The 14,179-nt window shown below is 33.9% G+C and overlaps 2 pseudogenes; both read left to right on the top strand.

Moving 5' to 3' along the window:
* The first annotated feature begins 8,484 nt into the window (after positions 1-8,484).
* Positions 8,485-12,169, top strand: LOC131072769 (uncharacterized; annotated as a pseudogene).
* A 1-nt stretch (position 12,170) lies between these two features.
* On the top strand, positions 12,171-13,462 carry LOC131072789 (polygalacturonase-like; annotated as a pseudogene).
* The last annotated feature ends 717 nt before the right edge of the window (positions 13,463-14,179 follow it).

The following is a 14,179-nucleotide window of genomic DNA, read 5'->3' as shown; positions in this document are numbered from 1 at the left end:
GTGTTACAAACCATTTCCCAAAATGGTTTGAGAAAATAATTTTAATTGTGTCAAAAAGTGTGGGTCGTACACATGCATGGTATGGTCCTTAAACAAGCATTTTTATAACATAGTTTTTAGAACTCCATTCAAAAAGTTATTTTTTATTATTTGGATATTAAAATAAATTACATATCTGGAAAGTACACTTAGAGGGATATCTTTTATATTAATTACTTTTTCCAAGATTCAATCTCTAAGTGTATCAAAATTTAAGCTCAAATGAGACAAAATCTGAAAATCAGGGAAAACACTTCCACTTTTTGGCCAAAAAGTGGACTCGGCTTCTTGCACTAACCCAAAAGTGAACCTTAAAAAATAATTGTGAATGATTTTGTGTTCTAAGAAAATTGAATGAAGTGAGTGCATATTATAACTCTAGTATATTGAGTTTTTTGGATCTCATTTGAGCCTCTGCATGAATATGATGTCAATGTGGAAGATTCTATATTAGCTAACATGTTGTGACAAGATGTGCATTATTTGTAGGCTACATGATAGAATGGAGGATCAACCAAACTTTTAGATAATTTATGAGAACATGAATGTATGATCTATGAACACACACATAGTACCATAGGTGAAGAGGTATGAATAAGTTATTATTTACTCTTGATGCATGTTTGTTGATATATGGTCAGGTTGTGATCAATCTTAACACTTTTCTTAGTGGAATGATTATAGTCTTATATGAACATTTTTACATAAAAATATATTCAACATAGAAATTATCCTTCTATGAGATGTTATTGCTTATGCATGAGCTAAACTAGTGCAAACCTCTTTGAATAAGGACAATGCTAGGAGCATAGATGGGGAATACCAAGAAACTTGGTAAAGTCAATCAATTGCAAGAGTATGGTAACCAAATGTATGTATGAAATGTAGGATTTAATCTTGATGAAATCTTGTGTAAGGTAATTGGATTCTAATATAACAAATATGATGAAAATGAATGAAAATATATTAATTGACATGACAAATTGAAAGGATACATGAAATAAGTAAATATTATTTGATCAAGGATAAATATTATTAAGAATATACGAATTTGATTTTGATTATTAGTAGTTACATAGACTAATGCTTTATTGGTGTTTCTTAAGTGCAAAAGCTAAGTGAACGCATTGCAAGGAAGAGACGTAGCCTACCTTTGTGAAGCTAAATGAAAATAATGGAATACACATAATCACTTATGATTTTTCATTGATAGTGGTTATTTTGATGTATGTGTGTGATTTAATTATCGTATTTTTTTCGAAAATGAAATTTACATTGTTTGATTAATGAAAATACGAACCATGTTTGACATAAATCTTGTTGGCCTTATTTTTGTTATGATGATAAAATTTCACTGATGTGTCTAAATGATGCATGTGTTTAGGGGGAGAGTATATCATAACCCATAACCCATAACCCAAATTTTATTTTTTAAAGTTCAAAAAAAGAGTTGGTCTAGAAAGGAAATGGTATTTATTATTTATTTTATACTTATTAAAAATTTTGAGATATATAGATCATTTTAATTAATTCATCTAATATTTTTGCTATGTTATATATGTATCCACACCTTTGTGTGTATATAATACTCTTTATTAACATCTTTAAAATTAAAAGTAACTTTTATATTAGTAATAGAGATGGTTGTATGAATTAATTGCTTCTTTAAGATGCATCAATGGGAGGTTATTGATAGACATGTAGTGGGAGTTAACTAAAGATGTATTCCCATCTTGCAAGAATTATGCAATATTGCAAAATTTATGATCACTAATAGAGTAAATTAAATATCCACTATTCACTCCTAAAAATGAGAAGTAAAAGTAAAAGTGGGAGATGTCAAGAAAGGGAGGAAATCCTGTTGAAAACTAGAATATATATTAAAGGGTGTTTCCATGCATTCTTGGAGTTAACCTTTCTTGAGATTTTCTACTACCATTTGCATTTGTGAGTGAAAGTTCCTAAGCCTTTCAAAAAATCCATTTTGAGCATATGATTTATCATCCCAAAATTGTGAGATCCACTTTCTTTAAGGCATTTTACTTATCAATTCCCTTTTTGTGTCTATACTTCCACAATTTGTCTTCAAATAAATTGGGAGACATGAGACATGATAAAGGCTAAAGGAGAATGCTAATTTGGAATTTTTAAAAGATAGATGAGGAAAGGGTCATGGTCCTATAATTCACACAAGCTAGTATTGAAGGAAAAGACCATATCAACTTGCAAGACCTACACAATTCTATTAATACACTACTCCTATTTGAATGCATATTGAGATATTACAAAGGCAATTTTGAGAAAATAAAATAGGCTCAATAGATTGGTTTTATTTTTTCATATTTATAACCATCTTTGATTAATCCAAAATTATCAGTCCACATATTATGCACCTATAAACCGCAATACTTAAAATATTTTAATGCCTCATTCTTTCTATGCATATTAGATACAATCATGATGTTATTGTACCCATCTTATAGCCTTGAGAAATGCCCATATTTTAATTATCCTTCTACTTTTGGCCAATTTAAGGAAGATACTTGTATGTCTCCTATAGATGTTGTTGACTTCTCACTTAAGTAACTTTGTGTTAGCTCAAAATCTATGTAACTACTTTTACCTTTCGAATCACCTTAAATCCCCTACTAAAAAGATCTTTTTTAATACTCATCTAACGATGATTCTTTTGGCTTTGATAATATTTAACAATTAATGATTCTTGTATATTCTATTTTCACAAAACATCTATTGAAGAAAATATTTGAATATTTGAGAAAAAAATTGGGAGTGATATCTTCTTTCTCTTAAATCAAGAGGAAGAACTAGTTCATCGGGAGTATTGACTATGTGTTGACTACCTCCCATAAGTAGTGTGTGAGTTGTATCAAATAAGGGGAAAGAAAAGTATCAGTTTTCTATTTATCAAATGGAGTGATAATATAAAATGCATTAGCATCAAAGAAATGAAGAGATTAGATGCTATAATTATTTGAGAAGGTCATGAGATTGATCTTTCAAGGGTAGAGATAGAAGAAGATGAGATAAACAAAAAATAGAACACTATGATAGAGGGAGATTTTTTTTTTTGTCATAAAGGACAAATGGGGAGATTGTTGAATGTATTGTTCTCATTGATGTTAAGGACTGTTGTAGGATTACTAATGCCAACAAAGTTCTTTAAATGGATTTTGTTGGATACTCTCATTCATATCCTGTTTGGAAAGCTCACTTATATAATATTAATTTTATCATTATGTATTGGGATCTATTGTTCTTGAATGTCTAGTTAATTTATAGAAACATGTAAGTATTTGTCTTAAGTTCCCATGGTTCATTTCTCAAAGATTGTATGTATATTAATTTCTCCTTCTATGAATTTGGGTATCACACTCTACAATATTAGAGTAGTTTGTCTTGTGGTTTGGTTACAAATTAAGGATACAGACAAAGACAACTCTACTTGAGTTCTAGATGTTGTCCTCCACAAGAAAAAAAATTTAGAACTCACAAAGTGCACAATATGTTAGTTTATTGAATCTGATGAAGGTTCAATTGGACATGGAAGAGAAATAAAATGTAAGCTAGCTAAAGGGAGTTTGTGAAGGTACTATGGGACCAATTGAGTTCATGGTAGAAAATGCATGGTGTCCTCTTACTCTTAGAGTAACACATTTGATTTAGGACCAACCTAAATAGATGCATGAAAGAATGCCCCTTGTAGGTTGAAAGATGTGTTGATACAATTTCACAATCAATGTGTAATAATGCCCATGTCGATGCATGAATTTAGAAGGAAGTGATGAGCATGGATTTCACAATCAAAGCACGTATATATATCTAAATACCTAATGCGAGGCCTTTCAAAGTGTGATATATCAATGTACGCTCAATATTCAAGAAGTAACATGTACAATGCAACATATGTTTACTTGTGTCAGCATGCACCAGTTAAGGTGTCTTGATATGATCCACATATTAACTAGAAACATGGTAACATAAACATAAAGCCAAGAAAAGCAATAACAAAAGAACAAAAATAATTAAATAGAATTGCAATTAAGAAATGCCTATGTTTTTTGCAACAACAATTAGGTTGAAATGAAGTGAATTAACACCATAATATCTAGCACATGAACTATGTTGAGAAGGTCGCATGCAAAAAAGGTAGAAACACAAAGAGAACATACCTACTTCAACAATACTATAAAGAATTTTTGAATACCATAGATGATTTTCAAATGGACCACTTACTAATGCACTTGTTAGGTGGAGTCTTTACCTTAATACTACCATTATATAACATACCAAAATGACTACTTAGTAAAGCATTTGTTTAGTCATTGCATTTAGTACTACCATTAACATATTTATTGTAAATTGATGGTCTTACATCTTAAAGTAGAATTTCTGGTCTCAGTAGACTGAGATTGAGTAGTAGAAGGCCTATTTTAAAATTTATTGCACCAAATGTGGGCATGCCTAACCTTCCTTGCAAAATAAAACTTTAGCATTTGAGTGTTGTCAACCAAATATGAAAAATTATATTTTTTTGATATAGCAAAATAAGGGACCACAATTGATCTTTTCACTCTCAACAAAATCTAGGTTATGATCATGCCATGACAGATCTTATATTTCAAAAATGTTTCTCATCCACAAAGTTTTATTGATTAATCAAATCAAGGCAAATTTTCCCAAGTTAACAATTTATTTCCCCATAAGAAAAAATTGTTAAACACAATTATCTTAATTTTTAGAAAAAACTAATATTTCACCAAAAAAAAGTCATCCTAATAATTTATGTAATCGCGATTATATATTATTAATAATTTATGGAATTTAATTTAATTTAAATTCGGTTTAATTCTGGAAATGGATCGCAATAAAAAATAAAATAGAAATCTCGATATTAACGGAAGCTACAAGGAAATGAATTTGAACATAAATTCACCTGGCGGTAAAAATAAAGTGGCGGACTCCAGTTATGATGACGGTGGCTCTATTCGCAGCCCTTGTAAGTTTCCATATTTGAATGCTAAAGAAGGAATGCACAATGGATATAAAAGGATCTATCAAATAGAAAAAATCGAAAGATTTCATATCCATCGATTGGGTTTGCATTTGGATTATCTGTGGTAGTCGTAATTTGATACGTGGTTTGCATTTGGAGAATCTGAGACAAACAATCAAAAACCATTCATATCCTCAAATAGGTCTACCACATACGGTAGACCTCAGAAAGAGGAACGACTTGTGAAGCAATGTAAACTATGTGGCGTCAATTACCAAGTATCAATGGCTCTAACTTGGTAATGGCTCTAACTTGGCAAGGACTCTATCTTGTTAGGCTGCAATTCTAATAAGATCAATGGCTCGACTAGGTCAAAATATTCATGTGAAGAATTGGGTATTTTTGGGCTTACATTTGATCATCGTGGCAGTTGAAGCCCAACCAATTGTTGATAAGTGATGCTCTTCTAGCATGCAGCTCCATGCAACTCCAGTTTGGACATGAAGCTATCCATTCATCACCATGCATAAGCTATTTTTAGTTAATAGATTTTTTTTGTTTATTCATGCAAATAAAGCATGTACTCCAGCATGCATGAATCCTTAGGACTATTTTTAGTTTTGCTTTTTGCATGAGTTTGTTTTTAGTAAATAAATCATGTTGTGCATGCACTTATTGTATTCTTAATTTAGGGAGTAGTTTGCTTTTTTTAGTTTGAGAGCCTTAGTAGCTTTCCATGCAAAGCTAGGAATATATTTAGAACTGCAGTTATTATTTATTCTTCTAGACTGCAAATTCTTTATATATACAGCGTCTATGTAATTTTTTAATTAAGCTTCAATAAAGATATTGGTGTTTTCTTCTTTTTGCTGTTATTGTTTGCTAATCAGTTGGTTCAGAGAGGATAGGTCAGGTTCAAAATTCTACAAGTGGTATCAGAGCAGGTAAAATTGTTTTGGGTTAAAGTTTTATTGTTGGAATTTCGCCAAAGTTAATCATGTCGAATTCTAACCATATGCCTGTTCCAGAATTTGATGGGAATGATTATGATTATTGGTGCATTAAGATGCTGACCTTTTTGATTGGAAAAGATTTGTGGGAGATTATTGAATCAGGTGATGAAGAGCCAATGGATTGGAATGCCCTTACAGCCAATGAAAGAATAGCAAGAAAGGAAGCAAGGAAAAAGAATGCTCAAGCTTTGTTTCACATTCAGATAGCTCTTGATAAGAGCTTATTTCCAAGAATATCAGGAGCAACAACTGCCAAAGATGCCTGGAAGACTCTACAAGAAGCTTACCAGGGTAGTGATCAAGTTAAAGTGGTCAAACTTCAGACATTGAAGTGAGAGTTCGAGAATTTGAAGATGCAAGAAGCTGAAAGTATAAGTGATTATTGTGTCAGAGTCAAAGATGTAGTTAATAAAATGGCTACACTTGGAGAAATTGTAAGCAATGAAGTTTTGATAAAAAAGGTGTTGAGATCTTTGACACCCAGATGGAATCATATAGCAATAATCATAGAAGAAAGCAAAGATTTGACAAAACTACAGTTTGCTCAACTGGTTGGATCCCTGATGTCTCATGAAGAAAGATTGAAAGATTCTTTTGAAGGTGTAGAGAAAGCGTTTTCCTCTAAATTGCTAATCACAAAAGATGAAGATACAAGCAGCAATAGTGCCAAAATCAATCAAGGCCAAGGTAAAGGGCAAAGCCAAAATTTTTCAAGAGGTAGAGGAAGAGGTGGCTCAAGAGGAAGTGGTGGTTTCAGAGGAAGAGGTAGAGGCAGATTTGATAAGAGAAATGTTCAATGTTACCATTTTAACAGGTATGGCCACTTTGAAAGAGAATGCAGATTGAAAGAAGGTAAAAGTGCTAACTATGCTCAAGAAAGTAGTGACAATCCTCCTGATCACTTATTTTTATCTTATGCCAAGGGTGAAAATACTAGTAAAGATGTTTGGTACCTAAATTCTGGATGCTCTAACCATATGACAGGGAATGAGAAGTTGTTCTCAACAAAGGATGGAAGTTTCAAATCCAAGATCCAGCTTGGTGATGATAAATCATTGGAGGTTGCTGCCAAAGGAGCTATGGAGGTCCAAACAAAAGAAGGTATAAAGAATATTCATGATATTTATTATACTCCACAATTGAAGCACAATTTGTTAAGTGTTGGGCAGCTATGTGAGAAAAATTATAAAGTAGTCTTTGAGAATAAGACTTGTACTATCTATGATAAGAATAAGGATAATAGGGTGATCACTGTTGTTCCTATGACAAGAAATAGGATGTTCCCCTTGAGGTTTGGTGAACATAACAACAGTTTGGCAAATATGGCTTATGAGGATTCAAGTTGGTTATGGCATCTCAGGTATGGGCATTTAAATTTTCATAGTTTGAAGTTTCTAACCTCACATGCATTAGTTTCTAGTTTGCCCAAGGTTGAGGAGCATAGGGAGGCTTGTGAAGGTTGTGCTAAAGGAAAGCATGCAAGAAAAAAGTTTCCAAAGGGCAATGCATGGAGGGCTCATCACCCACTTCAGCTTGTTCATTCAAATATATGTGGTCCTATGCAGACTAAGAGTTTGGGTAAGTCATCATATTTCATCACTTTTATTGATGATTACTCACGAAATTGTTGGGTATATTTTTTGAAGGCCAAAGATGAATCCTTGGATACATTCAAGAAGTTTAAAGCCCTTGTAGAAAATGAGCAAGGGTGCAAGATCAAATGTTTAAGGACTGATCGTGGAGGAGAGTTTTGCTCAAAGGCTTTCCAAAGTTATTGTGATTTTAATGGCATCAAGAGGCAACTTACTACTGCATACACACCTCAACAGAATGGGGTAGCTGAAAGGAAGAATCGTACTGTGGTTGAAATGGCAAGGTGCATGTTACAAACCAAGGGATTGAGCAATTCTTATTGGGGAGATGGAGTTGCTACAGCGGTGTACATCCTCAACCGTAGCCCCACCAGTGCACTAGAAAAGATGACTCCTTATGAAGCTTGGTATGGTAAAAGGCCTAATGTTAATCATTTCAAAGTTTTTGGTTGTTTTTCTTATGTGCATGTACCTGATCAAAATAGACAGAAGTTATCTATGCAAAGAGTAAGTCGTGTATTTTTATTGGGTATAGTGAGAAAAGCAAGGCTTATAGATTGTATAATCCCCTCACTAACAAGCTTATTGTCTCAAGAGATGTGATTTTTGATGAAGGGGGAGTTTATGGTCATAAAAAAGGCCATGTTGAGAAGCCAAAATCTATTTTGAATGATGATATAATTGCTGATATTGATCATGAGCAGCCAACTAATGTTTCTATAGCCAGTGGTTTAACTCCACCAAGCAATCCTTCATCAAGTTCTTTAGTGCCAAGTTCAAGTCCAGCTTCTTCTCCAAGTTCTATAAGGAAAGTAAGGAGATTGAGTGATATCTACCAGAGGAGTGGAAATCAAGTACATGAAGAAAACCCAGTAGGTGAAACAGTGAATTTTGCTTTATTAGCCAAGGCTGATTTTGAACCATCATGTTTTGAAGATGCATGTACTAATGAAGTTTGGGTGAAAGCCATGGAAGAAGAGATGGATTCCATTCACAGGAATGACACTTGGGAGTTAACAGAACTTCCACATGACAAAAAAAGGATTGGCACCAAATGGGTCTACAAGACCAAATTTAATAGTGATGGGAGTGTTGAAAGACACAAGGCAAGATTAGTTGCTAAAGGCTTCACACAGAAATATGGAATTCACTATGAAGAGACATTTGCACCAGTAGCAAGACAAGAGACCATACGAATGCTGATTTCATTAGCAGCTCAGAAGAAGTGGAGCATACATCATATGGATGTGAAAAGTGCCTTCTTGAATGGGTACTTAGAAGAGGAAGTATATGTGGAGCAACCACAAGGTTTTGAAGTGGAAGGAAAAGATAATTATGTCTACAAGTTGAAGAAGGCTTTGTATGGCCTCAAGCAAGCACCAAGAGCGTGGTATGCCAGGATTGATGGATACTTTCAGGAGAATGGCTTCCAGAGAAGTAAGAGTGATCCTACCCTATACTACAAACAAGAAGGTACTGATATTCTCATCATAAGTTTGTATGTTGATGATCTTTTGTATATGGGTAGTAGTTCTAAGATGAAAGATGCATTCAAAGCTGCCATGATGAAAGAATTTGAGATGAAAGATCTTGGTCTAATGAAATATTTTCTAGGAATGGAGGTTTATCAAAGTAAGGATGAGATTTTCATTTGTCAAACAAAGTATGCACAGGATATGCTGAAGAAATTTAATATGACTGATTGTAACCCTGCCTCCACTCCAAGTGCTCATGGAGATTTGTTATGTAGAGATGATGGTGTTGATTTAGTTGACGAGACAACTTACAGAATTATTGTGGGGAGCTTGATGTTTCTAATCCACACGAGGCCTGATATTGCCTATTCAGTTTCACTTGTTTCAAGGTATATGACAAATCCATCTGAAATACATATGAAGGCAGCCAAGAGGATTTTGAGGTATGTGAAAGGGAATTTAAGTTTTGGTATTCATTACTACTCTTCTGAAAAATTCAATCTTGTAGGCTTTAGTGATTTAGATTGGGGAGGTAGTATGGATGACCGTAAATCTACATCTGGAAATTGTTTTTCTTTTGGTTCTGGTTTGATTACCTGGAGATCGAAAAAGCAAAGTATTGTTGCCCTCTCATCTACAGAAGCGGAGTATGTTGCAATTACCTCAGCAGGTACACAAGCTCTTTGGCTCAGAAAAGTTTTGGAAGAAATTGGAGAAAAACAAATTCAGCCTACAGTAATTTATTGTGACAATGTGAGTGCCATCAAGTTAGCTAAGAATCCGGTTCATCACAGCAAAACTAAGCATTTTGATTTGAAATATCACTTCATACGAGATTTGGTGCAAAAGAAGGATGTCGAATTGAAGCACATCAACACCCAGGATCAGCTAGCAGATATATTCACCAAAGCGGTTGCGAAAGCTCAGTTTATAGCACTACGAGATAAGATTGTCAACCCTCTCAGCATCAAGGGGGAGTATGTTGATAAGTGATGCTGCTCTAGCATGTAGCTCCATGCAACTCCAGTTTGGACATGAAGCTATCCATTCATCACCATGCATAAGCTATTTTTAGTTAATAGTTTTTTTTGTTTATTCATGCAAATAAAGCATGTACACCAGCATGCATGAATCCTTAGGACTATTTTTAGTTTTTCTTTTTGCATGAGTTTGTTTTTAGTAAATAAAGCATGTTGTGCATGCACTTATTGTATTCTTAATTTAGGGAGTAGTTTGCTTTTTTTAGTTTGAGAGCCTTAGTAGCTTTCCATGCAAAGCTAGGAATATGTTTAGAACTGCAGTTATTATTTATTCTTCTAGACTGCAAATTCTTTATATATACAGCCTCTATGTAATTTTTTAATTAAGCTTCAATAAAGATATTGGTGTTTTCTTCTTTTTACTGTTATTGTTTGCTAATCAGTTGGTTCAGAGAGGATAAGTCAGGTTCAAAATTCTACACTAATCACAGGAAGCAACAGATATCTTAGCGGATCTGCTACTACGGCTAATAATGGAGGAAGCTTTAACGTAGAAAATTATGGTGCAGTGGGTGACGGATCACACGACGATACCGAGGTTCTCTTATCGTTTATTCTCTTGTTACTAATATTAGATCCTATTTACTTCCAATTTAATTGTTTCTATCTTCAGTAACAGAAAGCTTATATCTTATTAACAAGGAATTCAAATGCTTATATGTTACTAATATTCGAATACTTTTCAGGCGTTTACTCGTGCATGGAGTGATGCTTGTAAAGCATCCTCCGCAACTCTCCTTGTGGCAAGTGGCAATACTTTTCTGGTTAACAATCTAGATTTCCAGGGACCATGTCAACCTGAGTTTACTTTTCAGGTCTGAAATCTGAACGTAACTATAAAGGATTCAGAAACAATTAAACGTAACTATAAAAGATTCAGAAACAATGGATTTAAGGCACTAAACATGTATTATAGAAAGGGTATTAATATTTTGGTACATCTAAAGGCTGGATAACTGTTCTGAAACATTGTGTAGTTGTATGGTAAATTGCATTTGTAGTAAGAATGTAATCCTCCTCCCAAGTTTTACATACTTAAATATGTTTCATCCTAATTCTGTAAATCTGCGTTCTGATTGGAGAATATAGTAGTGACTCAATCCAATTTTGTATTTTTTATTTGCCTAGGTTGATGGAACGATTGTTGCACCCGACGATCCCAGCAGCTGGAAAAGCAATTATGTGTGGTTGTTGTTCCAGCATCTTCAACAATTTACTATGACAGGGAAGGGCACTATTGACGGAAAAGGAAATAATTGGTGGGGAAAACAGAAAAGTAGACCAGCGGTCAGTAACAATTTACACTGCTGAACTTCTTTCAGTGTTCATAATTCTTGATGCGTATAATACAACTTGATTTGTCCACAGGCCATACAATTCAATGATGTGAAAGGGAGTGCACTCAGCGGACTGAAGGTGACAAACAGTCCACAATTTCATGTCACATTGACAGATTGACAGTATCCAGATCGTGGGCATTACAATTCAGGCACCAGAAAGCAGCCCAAACACTGATGGAATTGATACATTCGTATCCACAAACAGAGTCATAAAAGATTCCACTATTAGGACAGATAAAGGAATAGATCAAATATACTTAATCAAAGATTGTATGAAGAAAACATTTTCGATTGGTGAATTGTTCGCAAAATTGTCTGCATGCGTTTATCTCCACGATATGTGCTTTCAGTTCCATGCACTGTTTTAACAATCAGTTTTAGCTTCAGTTTGCATGCCCAAGTAAACTCGAGAGAGAACTAAAACTTCTGTGTCAAGTTAATCTGCAAGTTCTCGAATAATGCATGTAATGCACGCTTTGCTACGATAAGTCGCATAGGTTGCAACCTCTATAAAATGTGGTTGTTTGTAGTGTTTGATAGTCAGTCCATTTCAGATTTTAAGTGAACAAAAGTGTTTCTCGATGTTTGTACTGATTTTTAGCATTATGTCCCTATGTTTTCTAACGTGTTTGCAGAAACTACAAAATATAATATTAAAGGGGAGATTATTTGAAATGTGATGACTTCAGGAGATGACTGCGTGGCGATAGGTGATGGGTCTTCAAATATAGAGATCAGTGATATCACATGCGGTCCAGGCCATGGAATAAGGTCATTTAACGCTATACATAAATTCAATTCCCTTCAGTCAAATAGTAGTTTTCTGTCTGTCTAAATATGTTTGGTATGAGAAATTCTTTATGCTGTTATTTGTATCATGACCTGATTGTGTGTGCAGTATTGGAAGTCTTGGAAGAGGAAACACGAAAGCAGATGTCCATTCGATTCATGTGGACGGCGCCGAGTTGACATCAACAACGAAAGGATTAAGAATCAAGACATGGCCGGCATTATCATTATTTCAATAAATTCAAATTAAAACATTGCTATTTTAAAAATAGCAATAAAAACAAATACCGAGATGAAATATAACTGCCATAAAACAAAAATACAACAAGCATGGCGGTTATTTTTATTTCCATCTGATTTTCATGAGGTTATAGTATTTGAAATGTTCATTGACAAGCTCTTTATAGTATAACAGGGGGGTTCTGGCATGGCAAGCGACATAACATATGAGAATGTCCAGATGGAAAATGTGAGCAACCAATAATAATTAATCAATTCTACTGTGACACAGGTGACACTGGGTCTGCTTGCAAGGATCAGGTATATCCAAATCCTTAGTTAAAATCAGTTTTGGCTTTCAATATAGCTGATATCTGATCCGGAGTTCACCCTTTAATTTTCATGCAGGGTTCTGCTGTGAAAATAAGTAGTGTAAAATATAATAACATCAAGGGCACATCAGCAACAGAAGACGGAATCACATTTTCATGTAGCCTAAGCGGATCTTGCACAGATATAACATTGGATAATATAGATTTGGTACTTGACTCGGGCTGCGAAGCTTCTCTCTAACGTAGTAAGCTTTTCTTAAATCTTTGAAAAACAATTCAGTATGTAATAGCTTCCAACAGTTGATAATAATTGGGGTTCACCTCATAGTGTGTTAGTTGAGTGGTGGCATTGTTGTTGTGCTCATCAAGATTCAAACCCTCATTCAATTATTGTGAGTGCATGCTTGTGTCATCACTAATCCAATGTGCTCTGGGTTTGAGCTTCAACATCATTAAATTAGGATGAGGTTCTCCATTTATAACTTCACCAGTACATAGCTCCAAGATGAGATCCTCTATTTAAAACCTCGCTGGTTCATAGCTCCAGAGCAAAAGAGTTTCATATGGTACTAGAAAGTAGTGAAAAATTATATACTTGTAAATGCCTTATCCATTGGAGTACACTCATTTCCATGGCAAATCTTAATTAAAAAATAATTAAATTTATGTCTCAAATTTATTCACAATAATAAATAATTCTTTCTTGAGCGAAATACGTATTCATATTAAACATTTTTGGTGAAATATAAGTGACTTGATTGATAAATAAAACTTCGGGGATGAGGAACATTCTTGAAATATAAAATCCACCTAAGTAGTTAATTTGGTATGTTATATAATGGTTATTATGGTAAAGATTCCATCTAACAAGTGCATTAGTAGTAACTGGTCTATTTGACAATTATCTATAGTATTCAAAAAAAAATTATAGCATTGTTGAAGTAGGTACATTCTCTTTGTGTTTCTACCTTTTGTGCATGTCACCTTGTCAACATAGTACATGTGCTACATATTATAGTGTTAATGCACTTCATTGCAACATAATTGTTGATGTGAAACACATAGACTTCATTCAATTGCAATCTTTTTGATTTATTTTGTTCTTTTGTTATTGCTTTTCTTGACTTTATGTTTGTGTTACCATGTTTCTAGTTAATATGTAGATGATATCAAGACACCTTAAGTGGTGCATGTTGACACAAGTGAACATATGTCACATTGTATATGTCACTTCTTCCTTGAATATTGAGTGTTATTTAATATTTCGCACTTTGAAAACCCCCACATTAGGTTGGGGGTAGTATTCATCCCCTCCTCAAATATTGT

The sequence above is a fragment of the Cryptomeria japonica genome, chromosome 2, assembly GCF_030272615.1.
Source record: "Cryptomeria japonica chromosome 2, Sugi_1.0, whole genome shotgun sequence".
NCBI classification, from domain to species: domain Eukaryota; kingdom Viridiplantae; phylum Streptophyta; class Pinopsida; order Cupressales; family Cupressaceae; genus Cryptomeria; species Cryptomeria japonica.
The sequence above is the reverse complement of the archived record's forward strand: the minus strand, read 5'-3'. Positions and strand labels throughout refer to the sequence as shown.